Below are 22,523 nucleotides of genomic sequence, written 5' to 3' on the forward strand. Positions count from 1 at the left end.
CAAAAGCCACAGATATCTCCAAAGCCCTTCCCAACACAGACCCTGTCACAGTCAACCTGTGCAGGCACATTGATCCAGACAATTTGCAAATCACCTTTGAATAACAGGAATCTCACCTCCAGCATATCACTTATCTAGATAATTCAAAGCTAAGATACATTTGAGTACAGTTGAAGAGTCTATATTTGAGAAGATACATTTGGAACAATTGTCAAAGGAGACAGAATTCTACATGAGAAAATCAGCATTGATTCAAGAAAGTGACCCCTAAATCCTGGACAATGCAGGATGTGACCCAGCACTCTTGACACTGACACAGTTCAGCAGGTGACCCAAATCCCAAATGACCTGAAGAAGCAGACCCACACCCAGAACAACCCAAACCAACCATTCCCCGACCACCACATTTTTCATCATCATAGTGGAATGAAACAAAGGACAAGGTATTGTTAGTATCCAAAGCATTTTGTGGTGGATACTGACTTAGATATACATAAATTAAATGTTGCAAATGAGTGTATTTTCCCATTACCTAGGTTGACTATTTCTCAAAGATGGCCTGTAGTTTTGTTAAGAAAAATCAGGTAAGCTGGTGCCAGGACACAACATTCACAGAGAAACATGCCCATAACATAAGGTGACCAAGACAGGCCTTAATGCTCTTCAAGAGCACCACTTCTTAGGCACACACTACAAATATTGACTATGGATATTATAATTTTTCAGGCCTCTCACCGCAAGATGAGATTTAGAACACTTACGTAAGTTGGCTATCTTTATTTAGGGGGCTCGATAAAATCACTGGTGCTCCCAGAGCAGAACAGACACTAGGGCTTTATTGATTTGGAAAGAAAAGATTATGTCACTGTCTGCATTCCAAATTGAAAAAGGGAACTATCTACCTTTGCACTTCATCTATCTCATTTTCTCAATGTTATCGTCTCATTTTTCTTCTGCCCTTATATCCTCACAGTTTGTTTCCCCAAAAGCTATTCATCTTTTCCTCACCTCATATCAGCAAGGAAATCATTTAATTGATGAGACTGGTTGCCCCAGTTTACTATTTCTTTTAAAGATAGACTTTCCCCACAATAGAATCCATGCCAGAAAGACAGCTCCACAACCACCCCCACCACCTCAGCCTTGGAGTGAGAAAACCCAGGCATTTATCTGGACCTGCCACTGCCCTGGCCTGAGAAAGCATGAGTCTCTGAGACAAGAGAGGAAAGGCTGCAGACAATAGCAGAAGCTGCATAGTCCACAAATGCTCAACTGTGCACCACACCCATTGGTGGAATTTGTTACCAGTAAACATGCATTGCTCAAAGCACCATTATTTATTATAGATGAAAGAGAAAAATCATTTAAAGTCAGCTCAGCTCCAATTTGATACCTATGAAAACTGGACAGTTTTGCTTCTCTGAACTTGAAACTAGAAAAGGGTAGCTCTTTGTTACCTAGAGACGGCTCTTTTCCAAGTACCTTGAGTACAGTTTCTCTCTTGAAACTCTAAAAGGGACAATAATTTCAAATCATTTTATAAATCAATAAGGGCAGGGAAATATGGAAAACCATGGAACACTGGAAATCTTACAATCCTCTAGAAATTACATGTAAAAAAATGAAATTTTAGTGTTTCTAATTAGCCTTACTAAGCAACAAGAAGTGTTTAGCATCTAACCAAGGTAAAACAATATTTCAAAGAATAATGAAGAGTAAGGAAAAAGGACAATGTACCAGCCATACTCCACATCCTGAAGAGGTCTGCCCTATCTTATCCTATCCTGTCTCCCTGTTGGCTGTAACTCTCAGCACTTCCAGAAATCTCTCAGCATCCTCTTCCTCCCTTCCATGATATCTCTCAGCTCAGTCTAATAGCCATATATCTGCCTCTCTCTAACTTGTGTCTAATGATGAGCAGATCGTTCAGTCTTCCCAGCTCTCAAACATAGTTTTCCTCCAGAGTCTGTGGGTCTCCCAGAGTTTCACGCTTTGCAGCCTATTAACCAAACGAATGCTGCTCCTTGTCACTCTGGAATCTGTTTCATTGCCTTATGCCTCCAGTTATCTGGAAGAAAGTAAAAACTTGAACTTCCTGCTTATTCCCTTAATTAACCTCTCTGACCTTCAGTTTTCTCATCTACAAAATGGGCTAGACCATGCCCCCAAAATTGCTATTAGGTTTAGAAATGTTTCAGATAAAACACTTAAACCAAGGTTTAAAACACACTAGATACTCTGTAAGGAATGATAGTAATAACAAAAATAATAATACTTATACTACACTGGAAGTAAACAATGACATATAAAACAATACCAAGTTTGTAAGCAAGAAGTTCTTCCGATATAACAAAATATGTATTGAGCCAATAAAATGATAGGAATCAGAAAATTTTTTTGTATTATATCTTAGTTTAGAAATATTCCATGAGGTAATGTGATCAGCATTTTCCAAATGAGGAAATTGAGGCATGAAAGGATTAAATAATTCACCCAAGGCTAATCAGTTGTAAGTCCTAACCCTTTTTTGAACCCAGTTCTCTTTCATACTAGAGACTAGAAAAGTAGATAAAAGGCTTCTGCTGTTGAAAGCCATCTCACTTTAGTTTCAAGTGCCCCACAGAGAGTTTTCATTGTTCAGCATCTCGTTCAGTGAATCCACAATCCTTCGCCTTGATAACCCACCCTTGTTAAAAACAAGATGGGGTCAAAACTGTTCCTCCTGCCTCCCTTCCTCACTGTATTTCTTTTCCCCCCTCTCTACCCAAGATCCTCAGTGGCTCTATGCAGGACACTAAATGCCCTCCAAGCTTAGCCCCCAAATACAGAAGTGCCCCCCAATCCATCCTTTCCTCTAAAATGACCTCCTTTCTTTCCTCATTAAAGCTCTCATAAACTCAGCATCTCACCACTAAACCAAGAGAGGGAGGTAATTTAATGAAACTAATTCATCCATAATATTTACTATGTGACAATGTCCCAGGCACACCTACTTTACTTTTAAAGAAAACGTCTAGTACCAAAAAGCTAATAATTGGTCAAGTGTCCAAAAATAAGAATTTCTTGTTTGTTTAGTGTTTAAAAGAGATCAGGCAGTGTGAAAGATTTGACACAAAATGTCATATTTCTAGGCTCAGTACTGACCTTCAAATAAAAGTCTATGACACTTCTTTCACATTCTGATTTGATCACTGTTTTCAGTACTTCCCAGAACTCACATCTTCCCCTCCACCAAAGTACACCCAAAAACAAGAATCAAAATTTAGTTCTACACTTTTGAAAGAAGATTAAATCTTGTTCTCAACCATATCTTCATCAATACATTCCTCCACTGTATATTTCATCTTTTAAAATTGCTTTTATTATTTTGAAAAGAATAATGCACATGATTAAACAAAATTAAACATACAAGAGAGTATACAGTAAAAAGTTATTTTCTCACCTATAATAGACCTTTTATTTTATTCCCCCAAAGTAACTGCCATCACATTTTCTTATGTACACTTCCAGATATTTATCATGAATATAGACATACATGTATGTGATTTTTCCTAAATTGAGAAATATAAATAGTTTTTTACTTGGCTTTTTAACAATATGTCTTACAGATCTGCATATAAAAAGTATTTTACTATTTCCATTGTTGTGTATTATTCTATTCTTCAGATATACCATAATTTATTGATCAATTTCCCTATTGGTAGATATTTGGTTTGTTCTTAATATTTCCTGAATATTAAGAAACTTAATTTGCATATATGTCTGTATATATTTTTGAACATATCTATAGAAACATAAGGCTCAAATCACAATTGTTGGATAGAACAGTAAGTGCATTTTGAATTTTGATATTCTTAACTTACCCTTCCAAAGTTTCTCCAATACACACTTCCTACAGTGAGTGTATAAATGTGACTGCTTTTTCATATCTTCACCAACATAGATTTACCATATATCTTCCTTACCTCTGGGTGTGGAACTATTGATCATGTTTTCAGTGAGAGAAGCAGCAAGAGGGTAGTAGTGATCATTGATCAGGAATGAAATGATACCATGAAAAGTGCCCTAAACAAGTTGGACTACGAAGTGAATTTGATTAGTTTTCATTTTATAAATATTTGAATAATTACACCTTTAAATATATCCTTCAAAATAGCATCTTTGTTGTTTAGTCATTCAGTTATGTGCAACTTTTCATGACCCCATGGACTGCAGCATGCCAGGCTTCCCTGTCCTTCACCATCTCCCAGGGCTTGCTCAAACTCATGTTCATTGCATCAGTGATGCCATCCAACTGTTTCATCCTGTCATCCCCTTCTCTTGCCTTCAATCTTTCTCAGCTTCAGGGAATTTTCTAATGAGTCAGCTCTTCTCATCAAGTGGCTAAAGTATTAGAGCTTCAGCTTCAGCATCAGTCCTTCCAATGAGTACTCAGGACTGATCTCCTTTAGGATGGACTGGTAAGATCTCCTTGCAGCCCAAGGGACTCTCAAGTCTTCAATATCACAGTTCAAAAGCATCAATTCTTCGGTGCTCAGCCTTCTTTATGGTCCAACTCTCACATCCATACATGACTACTGGAAAAACCATTGCTTTCATTAGACAGACCTTTGTTGGTAAAGTAATGTCTCTGCTTTTTAATATGCTGTCTAGGTTGGTCACAGCTTTTCTTCCAAGGAGCAAGCGTCTTTTAATTTCATGGCTGCAGTTACCATCTGCAGTGATTTTGGAGTCCAAGAAAATAAAGTCTGTCGCTGTTTCCATTGTTTTCCCATCTATTTGCCATGAAGTTATGGGACCAGATGCCATGATCTTAGTTTTTTGAATGTTGAGTTTTAAGCCAGCATCTTATAAGGCTGTTCTCTTATACTAAGGATACTACCAATATTCCAAATATCTTTGCAGCTCTTCTTTGGATATGGTCTCTGTAGTCAGCACATTACCTTTTCCCTCTTTGGTGGTAATAGTCTTTTAATGATGGATTTGATTTTTCTAATAGCCAGAGACATTCACAGCCAGTTCTCTGGGAAATAACATTGGTTATCAAGCAAGATAAAACATTTTGGTTAAAAATGAAGTATACCTTAAAATACTGTGTGTGTGTAAGAGAGAGAGAGAGAGAGAGAGGTAGAAAGAGAGAAAGAAGGCCCAAAGGATGTTTTCAGTAAAGAGTTTAAATATTTTATGCCAATATATGTGAAAAGTTCCCCAAGGTCACAGCTCTGAAGGACAAGTTGCTTTTGGATGTAGACATTGTGGTATGTTTGCTTTAAAAGATTGATTATTTTATAGCTGCAACTCTTAAAGCTGGTGATTGTAAAACACCTCACTCTACCTTGGAGGCAGACCACCGTTGTTATGTAAATAGTGGTGTCAGGTTCTAACTCAGCTAAGACCACTTCTGACATTAACACAGCTAGATTCCACTCTGGACCCAAGTAGCCTGGACCATGTCTATTCCCACATAACAAATATGACTTCTAATTTACATCGAAAAAGAAGACAGAAAGTATTTTTTTGTTTCAAAAGAATAACTATTCTTAAAGGATAAGAAATTACTAAAAAACAAAATAGCTTAAAAGATACAAAGTGAAAGCTGCTCAGTCGGTGTCTGACTCTTTGCTACCTCAGCCTACACAGTTCATGGAATTTTCCAGGCCAAAATACTGGAGTGGGTAGCCTTTCCCTTCTCCAGGGATCAAACCCAGGTCTCCCACATTGCAGGCGGAATCTTTACCAGCTGAGCCACAAGGGAAGCCCAAGAATACTGAAGTGGGTAGCCTATCCCTTCTCCAGCGGACCTTCCTGACCCAGGAATCAAAATGGGGTCTCCTACATTGCAGGCAGATTCTTTACCAACTGAGCTATCAGGGAAGACACAATTAAGCGTAATATTGGATGGTGGACATTTTTGTTTCTTATAAGGACTTTAAGGAGGAAGGCCACACTCTATCTTGATTCCGCATCTGCAGCTTGCTAGGATGGTCACACCCTGGCTGCTCAGCCATCAGCAGCCCTGCTTGGTCACCATTCAGTTCCAACTGACTTAACTGTCTCCTTTATCACTTTCTTGTTATACTCCCCAAATCTGCTATTTGCTGTTGAAACGCTCCTAAGCTCCTACAACATATTATTGTATACCTACTACCTCCACATCTTGTCTACTTTTTCCCTTCTTAATTCCATAAAAGGTAGGATTGTGGTTTCCTGAAGGAAAAAAAAAAAAAAAAGATTAGACTTTAAGTCAGAGATGAAGTCAAATCTTGGCGTTTGGTTAAGACTTCAGTAAATGACAGGGACCAATAACATCCCCAAGAAAAAGAAATGCAAAAAAGCAAAATGGCTCTCTGAAGAGGCCTTACAAATAGCTGTGAAAAGAAGAGAAGCCAAAAGCAAAGGAGAAAAGGAAAGATATTCCCATTTGAATGCAGAGTTCCAAAGAATAGCCAGGAGAGAGAAGAAAGCCTTCCTCAGTGATCAGTGCAGAGAAATAGAGGAAAACAATAGAATGGGAAAGACTAGCAATCTCTTCAAGAAAATGAGAGATACCAAGGGAACATTTCATGCAAAGATGGGCTCAATAAAGGACAGAAATGGTAGGGACCTAACAGAAGCAGAAGATATTAAGAAGAGGTGGCAAGAATACACAGAAGAACTATACAAAAAAGATCTTCACGACCCAGATAATCACGATGGTGTGATCACTCACCAAGAGCCAGACATCCTGGAATGTGAAGTCAAGTGGACCTTAGGAAGCATCACTACGAACAAAGCTAGTGGAGGTGATGGAATTACAGTTGAGCTATTTCAAATCCTGAAAGATGACGCTGTGAAAGTGCTGCACTCAATATGCCAACAAATGTGGAAAACTCAGCAGTGGCCACAGGACTGGAAAAGGTCAGTTTTCATTCCAATCCCAAAGAAATGCAATGCCAAAGAGTGCTCAAACTACTGCACAATTGCACTCATCTCACATGCTAGTAAAGTAATGCTCAAAATTCTCCAAGCCAGGCTTCAGCAATATATGAACCATGAACTTCCAGATCTTCAAGCTGGTTTTAGAAAAGGTAGAGGAACCAGAGATCAAATTGCCAAAATCCATTGGAATTTTCCTTGGAAGGAAAACTATGAACAACCTAGGCGGCATATTAAAAAGCAGAGACATTACTTCCCCAACAAAGGTCCGTCTAGTCAAAGCTATGGTTTTTCCAGTAGTCATGTATGGATATGAGAGTTGAACTATAAAAAGCTGAACACCAGAAAATTGATGCTTTTGAACTGTGGTGTTTGAGGAGACTTTTGGGAGTCCCTTGGACTGGAAGGAGATCTAACCAGTCCATCCTAAAGGAGATCAGTCCTGGGTGTTCATTGGAAGGACTGATGCTGAAGCCGAAACTCCAATACTTTGGTCACCTGGTGCAAAGAGCTAACTCATTTGAAAAGACCCAGAGGCTGGGAAAGATTGAAGGCAGCAGAAGAAGGGGACGACAGAGGATGAGATGGTTGAATGGCATTACCGACTCAATGAACATGAATTTAGGAGTTGGGGGATGTACAGGGACGCCTAGTGTGCTGCAGTCCATGGGGTCGCAAAGAGTTGGACACGACTGAGTGACTGAAGTGAACTGAAATGTAATTAACCTTCCTAAGATTTCCTGAATTAAAAAAATATATATTGTATGTTGTTCTAAATTTTTATTTAATATATATTCATTAAAAATGAGAAAAGTGATTACACAAGGCAAGTGTTTGAGTTTGGAGTATTTTTACATGCTTATGATACATATCAGTTCAGTCATTCAGTCATGTCCAACTCTTTGCAACCCCATGAATTGCAACATGCCAGGCTTCCCTGTCCTTCACCATCTCCCAGGGCTTGCTCGAACTCATGTCCATTGAGTTGGTGATGCCATCCAACCATCTCATCCTCTGTCCTGCCTTCAATCTTTCCCAGCATCAGGGTCTTTTCCAGTGAGTCAGTTCTTCGCATCAGGTGGTCAAAGTATTGGAGTGTCAGCTTCAGCATCAGGCCTTTCAATGAATATTCAGAACATATTTAAAATGGGAATATGATATAGTATTTATTGTTATGCAGTTTGGTTTATCTCCCTCTACAATGTTACCAGTAATCCTGTCTCTGTTTACATATCTATCTATGGATCAAGAGGAATATGATTGCAAAGGTAATCCTTTTTGTTCTTGTTGTTATTATACTATATTATAGTTGATATTGGAAGGTTCTTCTCCATTTTGATTTTAAATCTTCCACCTTCTACTTGCATACATTTTCCCTACTTCTGTCCCCTAGAACAACATAGATAATCTAATCCCCTTGCCACATGACAACCATAAAATATTAAAAGTAAACCTTTGTATCTAGCTGATTCTTTTCTTCTCTAACTTAAACATGCTTGGGCTTTGGGGATTTCCTTATCCATTTCTCATCTGACACTATTTCTGGGTCCTCGGTCTACTTAAAATTAGCACATGCCAACTCTTTAGCCTCTCCCACCTCTTGAGGCCTCCTCCAGTCCCATCTCTCACCTGAAGCTCTTACCTGTTCAGTGTAAATTCACCTCTCTTCCTGAACTTCAACTGGACTTGACTTTGTTTTCATTTCTCTACTCAATTTGACTATAGAAGATATGTCTTGTAATTCTTTTGGAACAAACCTTCTATCTACTTTTCACCTCCGCCATCATCAGCCTCATAGGAAAATATCTCAAAGCTATCTCTAAATTAATTTGGTTGACTTTAGCAGCTATTTCCTCTTTTTATGTAACCAATACATATAATGTGAATCATTTTAATTTTTAAAACATTCTCAAAAGTTAAGTAATAAGGGCTTCCATGATGGTCCAGTGGTTAAGACTTCACCTTCTGATGCAGCGGATGCAGGTTCAATCCTTGTCCCACAAGCCTCTCAGCCAGAACATAAAACAGAAATAATATTATAACAAATGTTTCCCCAGATGGTGCAGTGGTAAAGAACCCATCTGCTAATGCAGGTGACACAAGAAACGTAGGTTTGATCCCTGGATCTGGAAGATCCCCTGGAGCAGGAAATGGCAACCCATTCCAGTATTCTTGCCTGGGAAATCCCACAGACGGAGAAGCCCGATGGGCTTCAGTCCATGGGGTCTCAAAGAGTCAAACATGACTGAGCACATCCATATATATATTGTAACAAATTCAATAAAAACTCTTAAAAAATGATCCACATTAAAAAAAAAAACTTTTGAAATAGTTAAGTAGTAAACTAGAATATGTTGTGAAGTGAAGAAAGACTCAAACAGGGAATTCTGTTGAAATCTAGTGGTTAGGACTCTGCTTTGATTGCAGGAGGTGTGTGTTGGATCTTTGGTTGGGGATCTAAGATCCCATAAGCCAAAAAAAAAAAAAGGAAACATACAAGAAAACTGTATTCATCATCTGAGCCCATATTTATTTTTAAGTCTGTGTGTGTACTCCATACACATACACATACACATACCAAGTGCATTGTGTGATAATTTGCTTCATTTGTGTCCAACTCTTTGCAACCTTATGGACTATAGTCTGCCAGGCTCCTCTGTGCATGGGATTCTCCAGGCAAGAATACTGGAGTGGGTTGCCATGCCCTCCTCCAGGGATTCTTCCTGACCCAGGGATCAAAACCATGTCTATAACATCTTCTGCATTGGCAAGAGGGTTCTTTACCACTAGTGCCACATTGTCAAAATGATCACTCTGGAATCACATTGCCTGGTTCAAATCCCAGCCAGTTGACAATCCCAGCACCTCTTTGTGCTTCTGCTTTTTCATCTGTAAGATGGGATAATAGTAACCACCTCATAAGGTTATTATGAAGATTACCATTTACCAGAATTACTGGTGATACATATAAAGTGTCTAGATCAGTAGTTGGCACTAGGTAAACACTATATTTGCTGCTAGAAAGAGGATGAGAATGATATATATGCTCAGGAAAATCAATTTTTGTCTTACTAGATCTCAATTCCTAACCTGCAGAATGTGAAGGAAAACATAAGTGGTGACAGTAGTGATGGTAATACCATACAATCCAGAGCCCTCGACATCCAACGAAGCATTTCCATAGGCTTCATATTTTCATTGGGAAACACTCATTAGGATCCCCCACGGTCTCAGTGAACCTGATTTCCTGACCCATGTACTGCAAAGTACAAATACTGATTCTGATCTCTGGCCTTCATTTAGCAGAAAGCTTCAAAGTTCTCAAATAGCTTGTGTCTCCTCCAGTGTCTGACTTGCTGTGAACAAAATAACTTAGGCCTATAAAAGCTGGACTCGCAAATGGCACTACATGACTAAGAAGAAAGAGATAAGGAAAGAATAAAACAAAGGCGTTCACATTTGTTGAACACCTACAATACAGATCAGTTTATCAATCTCACTGAGTTCTCACTACCTCTTCAGGAGAAGAGTTTATTGCCCATATTTCGGAGATAATATCCTCACAGAGTTCAATACCAGTGTCAAGGTCATATAGCAAATTTCAACCAGGATTTGAGTGGAAGTCTGACTGATCCCAAAGCTTGAGCTGAAGCTAATGTTCATGCTGCCACACTGAGACTTGAGGTCTACAGAGACTGCAATACTGGTTATCATTTTAATTCTTTTCCTAAGTTTTAAACCCACTGAAAAGCTCTGCTGGGTAAAGATCCCAAGAACATGATGCCGTAAGGGAATTTATTTTATTATGAACAACAAGTCTAAAATAAAGATGGCTCTGTCTTTCAATCATGACTAATTCAGTCTGGCACCCATCATGAAAGCTTCAGTGCAGGAATGGCACAGTATTTTGAAGGCACCCTTAGACACCTGTACCTCACAGATCCTGGTAAGAGACCAAGACAGCTGTTGAGCAATGGTATTTCTCCCATAGTTACAGTTGAACAGAGAGCAAATACATCTGAAGAATGATCACTGTATAATAAATATTACCAGTGAATAAACTCATGACACTTTTTTTTGTCCTTGTTCTTCCTCATTTATTTCTCACCAACACACTTCTTTGCTCCCACGATTTTATGAGTGAAAGCCTGAGGGCACATGAGGGTGAGGTCAGCATAATGTATACCTACTGAAAAGTCTTGAGTCATCAGCTGGGGTTTGCTGGCCTGTTTAAAAGCAGTAGCGTATAAATGAGGGAGCAACAAAGCTATGGTTTTGACATCCTGGAGACTTCATTTTGTTTGGAAAATTCAATTCTATTAAGATACTTGGCCTTGAGTAAGCAAAATTGCAATTATGTGTTAAGAGAACATCTGCATTATCTTTGGTGTCATTTTAACAGTACCAGGCAGGGTGCACTAATTATTTTGCACTTGAGCCTCACAGTAATCCTATGAGGTTTGCACAATTGCACCCATGTTTAATGAGGAAACTGAGGCACAGAAATGTTATGTAAATTTCCCATTGCCATAGAGTGTAACTCTGGTAGCCTGAGGATTCAAACCTCCCCCAACCTGACTCCAGTGCCCATGCTTTCTCAAAGCAAGTTACTGATCACAATGGTCCGATATGCCTGTAAACAGGAACTGTTTAGGTTAATGGTTTTCATGAGATTTCCCAATCCACTTAACTCTGTACTAAGTATTTGGTGTGAAGAAAATGAACATAACAAATTCATGTATGCTAAGAAAGCCAAAGTCACCATGACCAGTGAATTTTCTCAGTGAGGTCACTTACCTGTTGGATCACAGACCACAGTTGAGTTGGAATCACGAGGACAATTTTAGTATGGTTGGAGCTATGTGATGGTCAATGTACTTCAGGGATTACATTATATACTTAACCATTACTTTTCCTCTATGTCTCTGACAATGAGATGTACAACTGCTAGAAAGATGAGGGGAAAGTTGTCAGTCTGTGGAACAACTTGTCACTGATTTGTTTCAGAGCCGAGAGTGCCCACACCTTCCCCTCCTTTTTTCCTCCACAAAGGTCCTTCTTTCAGAAAGTTCCTCTTCCCAAAGCCAAGGACTGATAAGGAATGAGGACAGAAGAGCTGGTGCCTTGTTGTCTCAAGTGGCTTTTTGACATCGCTAAGATTTTTCAGGCTAGGTAATACCCATTGAGTTTGTTATGCCCCTCAGAACAATAATGTTCTTTTGGTACTTTCTCCCTGTTGAGAAGGAGTGGGGTGGGGTGAGGTAGGGAACCTGTCATAAAATGTCAGGCATTCTCTCTCTCTCCCTCACCCCCCTCCCCTTATTCAAGTTTAATGTGGCTCAACCTATGTCAGACAGAGATGACCCCAGTCCAGGAGCTGACTGAAGGTAGCCATGAGGTACAACTGAAAGGCCAAAGGGAAAGAACAGCTCATGACAAGCGAGCTAGGAGACCCCACGCTGGGCAACTCTCCTCTGTCTTGTAAACGTCTCCCAAGGTGTAGTGATAAATGGAAGATGACACAACCGTAGGAGTCAGAAAGTCTAGATCCAAGTGCTGCTCCCCCGCCCTGGTCTTAGGCAAGCTGCTTCTCGGTTGAGGTGCCAGCTGTCTCTCTGTTACAAGGGAGAAAGTGTCACCAGAGGATTGGGAGGAACCGGTGAGCTGTCACACAGGCAGATACACTCTAAGTCATCTAGGGTCTATGTCAAGTACCAGCTGTGAGTTTATTTTCTGGAGTCTGGCCTTGCCTCTCATTCTAACCAGGAGCATATCCCTGATCTTTGAACCTCTCCCCAAGCCCAGGAGAGGTAAAGCCCTGATACTGCCTTGGGTGTGACCCTGGTCAGGCTTATTAATAAACAACACTTCCTGTTTCTCTCCAGTGAGAAAGGAGGAGGGAAGCAAGGTCTGAGAGAGCGACAGGGGCCACACTAAGCGAGGACCTCAGCAGAGACAGAAAGAGCTCACTCAAGCTGAGTCAGTCCATGTTTTTTCCTGTTAAATGATTCACACGCCAAGGCAAATCGGTCTGATATGTGCAAACTCTACTCTGCCTTTCATGAGTTTCTAAATGAGTTTTGGTGATTTTTGTTTTTGTTTTTCCCATCTCACTTCTCTTTCCTTGGAAACATGATTGCAGGTTAGAGTTCAGGTCACAGTTCACCCCCTCCTCTTATTTAATATCATGGGGAGGAGGGGTGATCATATCAAAGAAAAACTGTGATGATACTCTCGACTTTGAATCTATTTAAGTGGTCATTTTAAATGTTACTCAGATTCCTTAAACTTCCTTGTGATTTTGACTCAAGCAGGTTAAATTATAAATAAACAAAATTTCCTAACATATTATATACAATGAAGTCTGAGTTCTTTAGAAGTCAGGCTCTAGATATGTGAATTTTCCATTTATCTTAAAAGGCTCATTGTTGTAAACATCCTAGACTTTTTTCCAGTTATTCTGAATGAGAATTCCTTTTGGATTGTATAACATACACAACATTCTTCTCCATAATAAAATTTAACATTTTATTCATTATTGAAAGTCATCTTTACATCCTTTAAACATTGCTAGCTATCATTTCATCTTCCTCCCATGTTGAAGTGAGGTCAATTTTAATTGGAGGCCCTTCTTCCATGTTCCACTTAATTGTCATGTATATCCATAGCCATAATATCCTTTTTTGCCAAGTAATTCAGGAAGAGATGGTTTTACTATTTGGGTAATTTGGACAGCGATGACATTCCCCAGCTAAGGCCTTCCAGTAAGTTCTCAATGTAGTTAGAATGTTAGCCAAACTGTTTTCTGTGAGATTGAGCCCCAGCCCTTCTCTACAACTAAGCTCCCCTTCATCCACTGTGCCCCACACGCAGGCGTCCTCTCTGTCACTCCAACAGGTCCAGTTGTCTCCATTTCTTTGCACTCACCATTGCTACTTCCTGAATGACTCTTCTCTCATTTTCATCCGACTGACTGCTTATTTCTCTTTATTTAGGTCTAAGATCAAATGTCACTCTCTCAGAGAAGCTGTCACTATATAACCACACCATAGAGGCTAGAACACTTTCCTGCTTTATTTTCACCCCATCAGTTAAAACTATTGGAATGCTTTATTTTCTTATGTATTAGTTTTTATCAATATCTGTTCTCTCTCGGGTTTGTTACGTTGTGTGAGAAGAAGCTCTTTATCTGGCTTGTTCTCTGCTGTGTCACACTTTCCAAAAGAGCTGCTGGTACACAGGCATTCAATAAATACTCTTGAAGGACTAAACTGTGGCTCATCTCCACACCTACTTACAACCCATTTCCATCTATCCTGGGGCATTCTGGCTGCCTTGAGTCTTGTTACACTTTGGATAATCCGGACTGCATTATCAATTATAATAATATCCTCAAATGGCTGTCAAAACTGTAGGAAGCTGGTACTATCCAATGTCATCCAATTTTGGAAAGAGACAGAAGAGCTGAAAGAATGTTGAAGACACACTCTAATTTCTTGGGTAGGTCTTCTCAAACTTCTCTGATAAGATATAATAGCTTAGAATAGTGAATAATAATACTTACAGGAAGATCTAAACAGGAGTATAAAGTGGCCCCTAAGGACAGTACATCTTTGAAGTCTCATGATTTATCCAGATGAATTTCACATTCTAATCCACCAGTATATATCTGGGTTTGATTTAATATAAAAGAATTTTCCCCTCAAATTACTGGGGAAAAAAGTGCCTTTCAAGATGTGTCCTGTTTACCCTGGAAAACAACCAAGAATCCCCAAGTACATATGGTCCAAGATGATAATCATTTAGAAATGACACTGGAAAAGCCTTGAAGGGAGCACAACCCCCACCCACCCCTTGATGGCCCACCCACTTTTCCCATCTTTGCCCCAACAAGGAAGAGCTCTGGAACAAAATCACCTCTGTGAGCTGGGAGTTCCAAGAAGTGTCATATCTTGAAAAGGAAAAATTGATAAAAATTCTTTCTTTCTGCATCTCTCTTTTCAGACATTTCTCTTAAAGTATTGCACTGCTCTCTTTCTTACCACGTGCTAGGTGAGATAAGAGGTTCAAGTCTCCTTCACTCTTGAGAAGAGAGACCTTAGAGTGAGCTTTTAATCCAATTTTCTCAGAACCATCCTGGTTATGATTGTTGTCCTGGCAATGTTAATAGTGCTTCTTTTTAACTTGTGCAATGTACAGTCACTCTAAGGGACAGCTTTCCTGCTTTTCCCTCCCCTTAAAAAGACAAGAAGAAACCAAACTAAAGGAATCATAGACAATAGAATGTAAGTCTTCTCCCACATCAGTGTCAGACCACATGCAAAAAGGAGTCCTTGTGACTCAGATCAGTTGTCCATTTTGCCCATTAAGGAAATCCCAAAAGAATTTGGGGTCCAAATCCAAGTTCCTACTAATGAAATTTTTTGTCTGCTGTATTTGTTAGGAATCTGTATTCACTTCTGGTTGCTCACTGAAGATTAGAGGTTTGGGATCCAGGCTCCGGTGCATGCCTTACAAAAGTATTTACAAGGAGACAGAAGGAGCAATCAGGATGACAATGGTGATTTGGGTTAATTAGTAAAAGTATTTTTAAATAAGGTAAAATGTGATGAATGGAAAGTATTCAGTCAGTCAGAGATGCCACATGAATTTGAATGACCTAGCCTTTCAATGACCTAGCATTTGAAGGGATGAAAGAGGAGAACCTTATCCCGTGGATGTACCAGAAAACGGATTGCCAGGATAGTAATTATGGTAGCCACTGCAGGAAACATAGTAGGCTGATGGTTCCAGCTGCTGCCCTCTGAAATTCATCACCACATTTGTTCCGAGGCCATGCTTTCTGTGGCTGCCCCCAGCCATGACTAAGCACAGCCGTGCTGCTAAGGCAGGCCCATTCCTGGAAGATGCAGGATTCCTCCGGTGGGCAGCTTTAGCTTAAGGACTCCAGATAGCCTTGCCAGAACTTTCTCAGAATTGAACTCTTCAGGTCTTTCTTCCTTGCCTTCCCTGCCTCTCTCCCTCACAGGGATCAGTCCTGCATTGTGCTCTGTCAGCCCTCCCAGCCTCCACCAGCTCCCACCCCATTTTCTCCCACAAGGCCTCCTTCAGCAAATCCCTTGCATGTCTAATCTCATCTTAGCACCTGCTTCTCAGAGGACTGGATGGTGGGAGTGGTGATAAGAATAATCAGGGTCTGAAGTTATTAATTTGCATATCTGATGCTACATTAAGACCAAAAGGCAATTTGAGAATTTAGAGAGATTTCACTGTCTTTCAGAAACATGGATAGTTTAGTCATGCGGGCTGGAGCCTTTTAAAATAACTACCTTTTTTTTTTTTTTACTTTGGAGTTTCTTGCTTACTAGCTGCAGGGTTTTGCGTAGTTAGAGAGCATAAATCAGAAAGTTAATTCTTTGCATCAGAACTCATTTTCAAGAAGCCAGAACACCCATTTCCTCATGTTGATTGTTTGTTTGAAAATATTTCAGGTAGATTATATGTAAAATAATTCAAAGAGAAAATGTGACAAGATTAAATTTGTTGTCATGGTTTGGGAGCATTTTTTACCCTCTTTATAAAATACTGAAAGTATCATGGGGATTGTTTAAACTAGTGAAAAACTATTATTTTATCTGTCCACTGTACCTCTCTCTATAAATTTTACTCCCATTCTTTTGGAAATGCTCTTCCCCCAGTCAAACCAAGTGGTTCTGAGAAAATGTCCATGTTCATCTATAACTCCATCCTCCCTTCCCCAGAGAACAGTAAACTGCTCTAGAAATGGACAAAATCTCCCAGCTGAGGCAACAAATCTCCCTCCGCTGGTAATTTTTAACTTTTCACTGAAGAAAGTGTAATTTAATCCATCACCCATAGTAGAAGTTGCAGGATGTAGAACTCGGGAAGTGTGATAGCAGTGTTTCTTGCCATGCAGAAGAAACCAATCTCCAGAGAAAAAGAAGGAGCCATCGCAGAGAGAGAAGCAGCAGGAACTTCTGGAAAGAGAGTCCCCAGGAGTTTTTGACCAGATATTTCAGTTTTTCTGGACCATCCAGCTGCATCCCTGAAGTTCCCATGGTTTGATTGTTCAAGTCTTCATGACATTCCATGAATCAGCATTTCTCATTTTACCTAAACAACTTCAAGATGAGTTCAGTCATTTGCAACCAAGAGAGATGTGACTCACAGAACGGAGAAACTTCATTTCATTTTTCCTTGAGAACATTTATCATCATGTAGTGGGAAAAACCTCTAGCAAAGAAACTTATTCAAGTGTCTCCAGGACACTGGTGATTCAGCAGGGCTTACAGTTTGATTCCTTTCATGTCACCAGCTGCTGTACTTGCTTGCTTGTTTTTGCTCACTATACCAAATACTCCTTCCCAAATGCTTTGCACATATAAAAGAACTTTTAAGTTATTGCTGCTCTCTTGATTATAGCAGCCTATATTCTGTCAGTGTCACATCATAAACATGTATTAGATATATGTCTCCCTTATCTAGTACACCTACTTTTGAATATCTTTAACTGACAGTGAACTTAAATGTTTACAAGTGCTACATATTGCTAAAGAGATTTGGCAGGCTGAGACAGAGAGGGAGAATTATTCCACTAAAAAACCTGCTTTTCTTTTCATCTCTATTCATATTCTTAAAAGAAAAATACTATAATAATTTCATGTCAAATATATATGGATAATATGAAATTATATTTTTACATTTTGACATCTGATCCTTTGTAAAGAAGAGATAAGGGTGCTAAGTATTGGGTTGGCCAAAAAGTTCATCCGAGTTGTTCCATACAGTGTAACAGCAAAACCCAAATGAACTTTTTGGCCAACCCAATATAATTTCATTCATCTGTGATTGGTTAGTTTCACATATGAATCATATGCGCTTTAGATGATACAGAAATAATGAAAAGCATTAGTTAGGTTGAACTTTGTTGAGTCTCTGCTGTTTGAGCAAGTGATTTAAATTCCCCGTGGCCTTAAAGTGGGGATCCACAGAGTGTTGTGGCTAAGGACACAAACTCTGACAACAGACTTCTGGTTCATACTTTGTCCTCATCACTCTGACCTTTATCACTCTGAGTTGTTTGGTGACTGTGGGCCTTGGTTTTCTAGTGTGTTCTAAGATACATTCTAAGACAGACACATACACATATATATGTTGTATATGTATATGTATATATGTACTTATACACACCAGGCATGTATAAGAATATTCAAAACCACATTGTTCATAATGCCAAAAAATAAATAAAATGAAAACAACTCAAATATCCACCAACAGTAGAATAAATTATTGTAGCAAAGTCATCCAGTGGAATATTATTCAACAATAACAATGAATATAGCTTTGCACATCAATAATAATAAACCTCAAAATAAGATATTGAGAAACTAGTACATTCTAGAAGAATACATTCTATAGGAATCCATTTCCATCAAGTTCTAAAACAAGAACAACTAAATCTAGGGATACATACAGGGATGGAAAACTAAAGAAAATCAAGGTAATGATTTACACAAAATCCAGGATAGTGGTTGCTTTTAGAGGTAAGAGGGGAATGTCAGTGGAGAGGGCACACAGGGACACCTAAGGACTGATAAAGTTATATTTTTTAAACTAAGAAATATGTATAGGGTATTTGCTTTCTAATTCTTCTACATATTGTATGTATTTATGATAATCATATATACATGATAATTTCAAAACAAAAGTATTAATAAAGTGGTTCAGACAGTAAAGAATCTGCCTGCAATGTAGGAGACCTGGGTTCAATCCCTGGGTTTTGAAGATCCCCTGGATAAGGGAACGGCTACCCACTCCAGTATTCTTGCCTGGAGAATTCCGTGGACAGAGAAGCCTGGCAGGCTACAGTCCATGGGGTCACAAAGAGTCAGACACGACTAAGCAACTTTCACTGTCACCACGTTTTAAGAACTAAACAAGATCATAGATGTTTAGCCGCAGTGTCTAGCATATAGTAAGCTCTCAATAAGTGATAGGAGCCATAATGATGTTATGACATGGAGATGTTTTTAGCACTTAGAAGAAGAAAATACCAAACAGTGTGTTTTCATCTGTTTACACTATTATATTCCAAAGTACTTGAACATCTATGTTAGAAGCACAGTCCTCTTAGAAAATGAAACCTGATGGCTTTTAACCTTCACTAAACCCAAGGGATTATGCCAGAGGGAATCTTAGATTCTCAGCCACAGGTGAGCATTCTGCTTGATTAAATATCAGGTACCTAATGGATGTCTCTACTAATGAATATGAGGTGTTTAGTTACCTAATACCAGAGAATTAAGCCCAATCTTTAAAGAAAAAGTGATTGATTAATATCTGCATCTTATTAGAGGATTAAGTATTGAACTTAAGGTATTCTAACTAGGGTCTAGTCAAAGAATAATAAAATCATAGAATTAGTAAAGCACCTTGACCATCATCTCATCCAGTTATTTGTTGTAAGTTATTTGTTGTTGTTTAGCTGAAGAAGCTAAAGCTCAGGGACGTTAATTGACTTCTTCAAGGTCAACGATGAGTTTGTGACACACTCAGATCTAGAACACAAGTTAAGATGGAAGCTGCAAAAAACATTCTACTATTGATGTTCACCAGACCAAATAGCAGGAAAGATGGTAGGAGGATGGGAATAGAAGGGAAACTAAGAGAGATCAGAAACACCTAGTTCCTTTCAAAGGAGCATAGGACTGGAATCCATTGAAACTTCCCTAGGTTACAGGCCTAGCATACCACTTTGGGGATAACACCTTTTTCTGAACTCCTTTTGAGCCAAATTCCTGGGAAGAAGACAGGCTCAGCTCATTCTAATAGCAGATAACATCTCATTTGCAATTTCAGTGAGCTCTGGCACCTTCAACTTTACCCTTGTCTCCATCACCTCCAACTAATCCACTTGATGGGCATATACAATACAATACTTGCTCTTACTTATTCTGCTCTTGAATTATGTTTGTCCCTAACCAATCAACAATCTAAGGCTAAGTTTATAATTATTTTCTTCAATAGTACTTACAGGAAACCTGTTAGGGATAAAGGCTCTGTACTGGCTAATAGAAATTTGATGAAAAGTATTTACTCAAACTGCTTGTACCTTGTCCAGTCAGGGAGACCATGATTTATTCAAAAGAAAAACAGACCAATGAGAAGTAACTCTGTGCAGACTAACCCCCAACCCTATATCACACAGACAATTAAATAGAAGTCATAAAAAATCTTGCTTACTTCAGGACCTTATCAGCCTGAGCCAGCTGATAGGGAAAGTAGGTCTTATAGTTGAACTCTTGAACCAGGAAAGGATCAGTCCAAAGTTTCTATCAGGTGACGTGACCTACAAAAGTATTCCCATTCCCTGGCTTATCTTTATAACCGATGAATGATTGCCTCTTATTTGCCCTATATGCTTGGAAAATGTGGTTAAATTGTTGAAGCTGTCCCAAGCAAGAGGTTTCCTTCTGGGACAAAAGAAAAGTAATCTCCTAAACATAAGGTTTAATTAATGGGAAAATTGCTTAGATTATGAAAATGTGCCTTTTGTTGTCTGATGTTTGATGGTTTGGGAGCTTTTTATTAAACAATCAAAAAGACCTCTAGGCAGAAACTAGACCCTTCTCTAACTTTTATATTCTAATCTGTTGCCACTCTACAGTGCTCATAATAACATACTTCCATACTTTCCTAACAAGAAAGTCTGACCGCATTAGTTGTTCACTCGTTGCCATTCACCAATTTAATGTTTCATTGGAAACTCCCATTTAGGGGAAGTTTCTAAATCATAAAATAGCTCGGTTTTTTTGTTGTTGTTCTTTATAAATAAAAAAACATTAAATTGTAATTGAGGTGCAGTGGATGATTTCTCAAAATGAACAATTTAGTGGGCAAAGCCAAGTTTAAGCCTGCTTGATTATTAAGGGAAGAGATTGGAGATCCTAAAGCAAGATTGTGACCAAACTGTGTATGCAGCTAGTGACCTCATGCGCTGGTACACCTGTGCTAGCTTACACCTTCAGCGACTGACAACAAATGGCAGACTTAATAACTATCTAGTAAATGACCAAGCAACATGCATAGACAAGTGTTCAAACAATGAGAGCAATCCTCTCTCCTCAAGTGATTTATTGTCAGAAACCCTGAGTTAAATGGAGCTCCCACTATACCTAAATATACCAGTCAGTGGACAAAAGCTGTTCAGTCAAATGCCAGCCTCCATTGTTCATTGAGAGAGGCAGTAATTTACTCAAAATGTAGCATCAGAATAAAGTTACTTTTCAGAAATTAATCCTATTATAAAGGAAACAGAGAAGGAGGTGACACAAACAAGTAAATAAGAGTAAATATATCTATCACAAAAGATTATGGCAATATTTTTTAATCTCAAAAATTATTCCAATTTTAAGGAAGTAATTTGAAAAGACATGTTTTAATACAGAAAAACTAGGTTTAGGGGGTTGTCCGTTGGTTTCTTCACTTGTTTTAGTTTTCATCAAGGGCCAGTTTATTTCTCAGACCTTGACCCAGCAATAGATAAAAGTCCTTAATCAGAGACCTGGAATGCCTTATCTAATGACACATATTCTGTCTCTGTCTTTCAAAGCACATATTGTCCCTCTAAAGGAAATTCACATGAAGCTAAATGACACAGTCAGTAAGTACCTTGTTTGGAGATCCCCCTGCTTCCTGAAGACAACATCACAGCACTGGTCAGCATCCTTTATAACAACCAGCTGATTGCATGTGCAGTTACGGCACTGTGTGGAGGAAGTAAGGACAGGAGAAAGCAGCCTTAGGTCATCCTCCCAAGGCCCCTGATGTGGAAGGAACAATCACCTAGTACACACAAACGATCATTGTAATCCCCAGGACAAGGGTTTAGGGTGTGGGAAAGGAAGCTTGGCGTGGAATTTGAAAGCTAGAATTGCAAGGTGAGAGATCTGAGAGCTTCAAGAGGAGTCTGTTTTGTTTGTTTTCAGTCTAGACTGAGAGTGGAAGGACTTAGGAAATATGCTTTAGGTTAGAAGGCACCCGGGGGGTTGTTTTCTTTCTCTCCTTAGAGCCCTGAGTAATATCGCACATGCCAGTGCCTGCACTCAGGGCTGACGAATGATAACAGAAATTCCCTCTCCTTCTTTCCACATCCAATCAAAAATCAAGGCTGACTGCCACTACCTTCACAGGACCTCCTCCACTTCTCGTGTCTCCCACACTACTTTTATCTTCAATATTTTACATGTCTCAGTATTTCTCACCTGAACTAGAGCAATCATCTGTTAAATGTTCCTTCCTGTTTTCCATGCTGATGTCTATGGAGCAACTTTGACCACAGGACTGCCAAGTTTAAAAATTTTTAGTAGTTTCCAATAGCCTTCAGGTTAAAATCCCAACTGTCCTAGTATAGGCTTTGGTAACACAATCACCTTGATTCATATCCTGTCATTGCTACTTACCAACTTAGGAACATTACTTAACCTCTTTGATCCTGAATATCTTCATCTATAAAACGGGGTCACAACAGTCCTTCACCATAGGTTTGTTGTGAAGATTCAGTGAGATACGCCTTTGAAAGAGCTTAG

The 22,523-nt window shown here is 39.1% G+C and overlaps 1 long non-coding RNA gene across 1 annotated transcript in view; it reads right to left on the minus strand.

The window, feature by feature from the left end:
* LOC122685821 overlaps window positions 1-21,789 on the minus strand; it is a 76,502-nt gene extending 54,713 nt beyond the window's left edge. The window contains exon 1 of the long non-coding RNA XR_006338555.1: window positions 21,607-21,789. This is a non-coding gene — a long non-coding RNA (uncharacterized LOC122685821). The remainder of the gene's footprint in view (window positions 1-21,606) is intronic.
* Window positions 21,790-22,523: the final 734 nt, after the last annotated feature.

The sequence above is a fragment of the Cervus elaphus genome, chromosome 29 (genome assembly GCF_910594005.1).
Source record: "Cervus elaphus chromosome 29, mCerEla1.1, whole genome shotgun sequence".
NCBI lineage: Eukaryota > Metazoa > Chordata > Mammalia > Artiodactyla > Cervidae > Cervus > Cervus elaphus.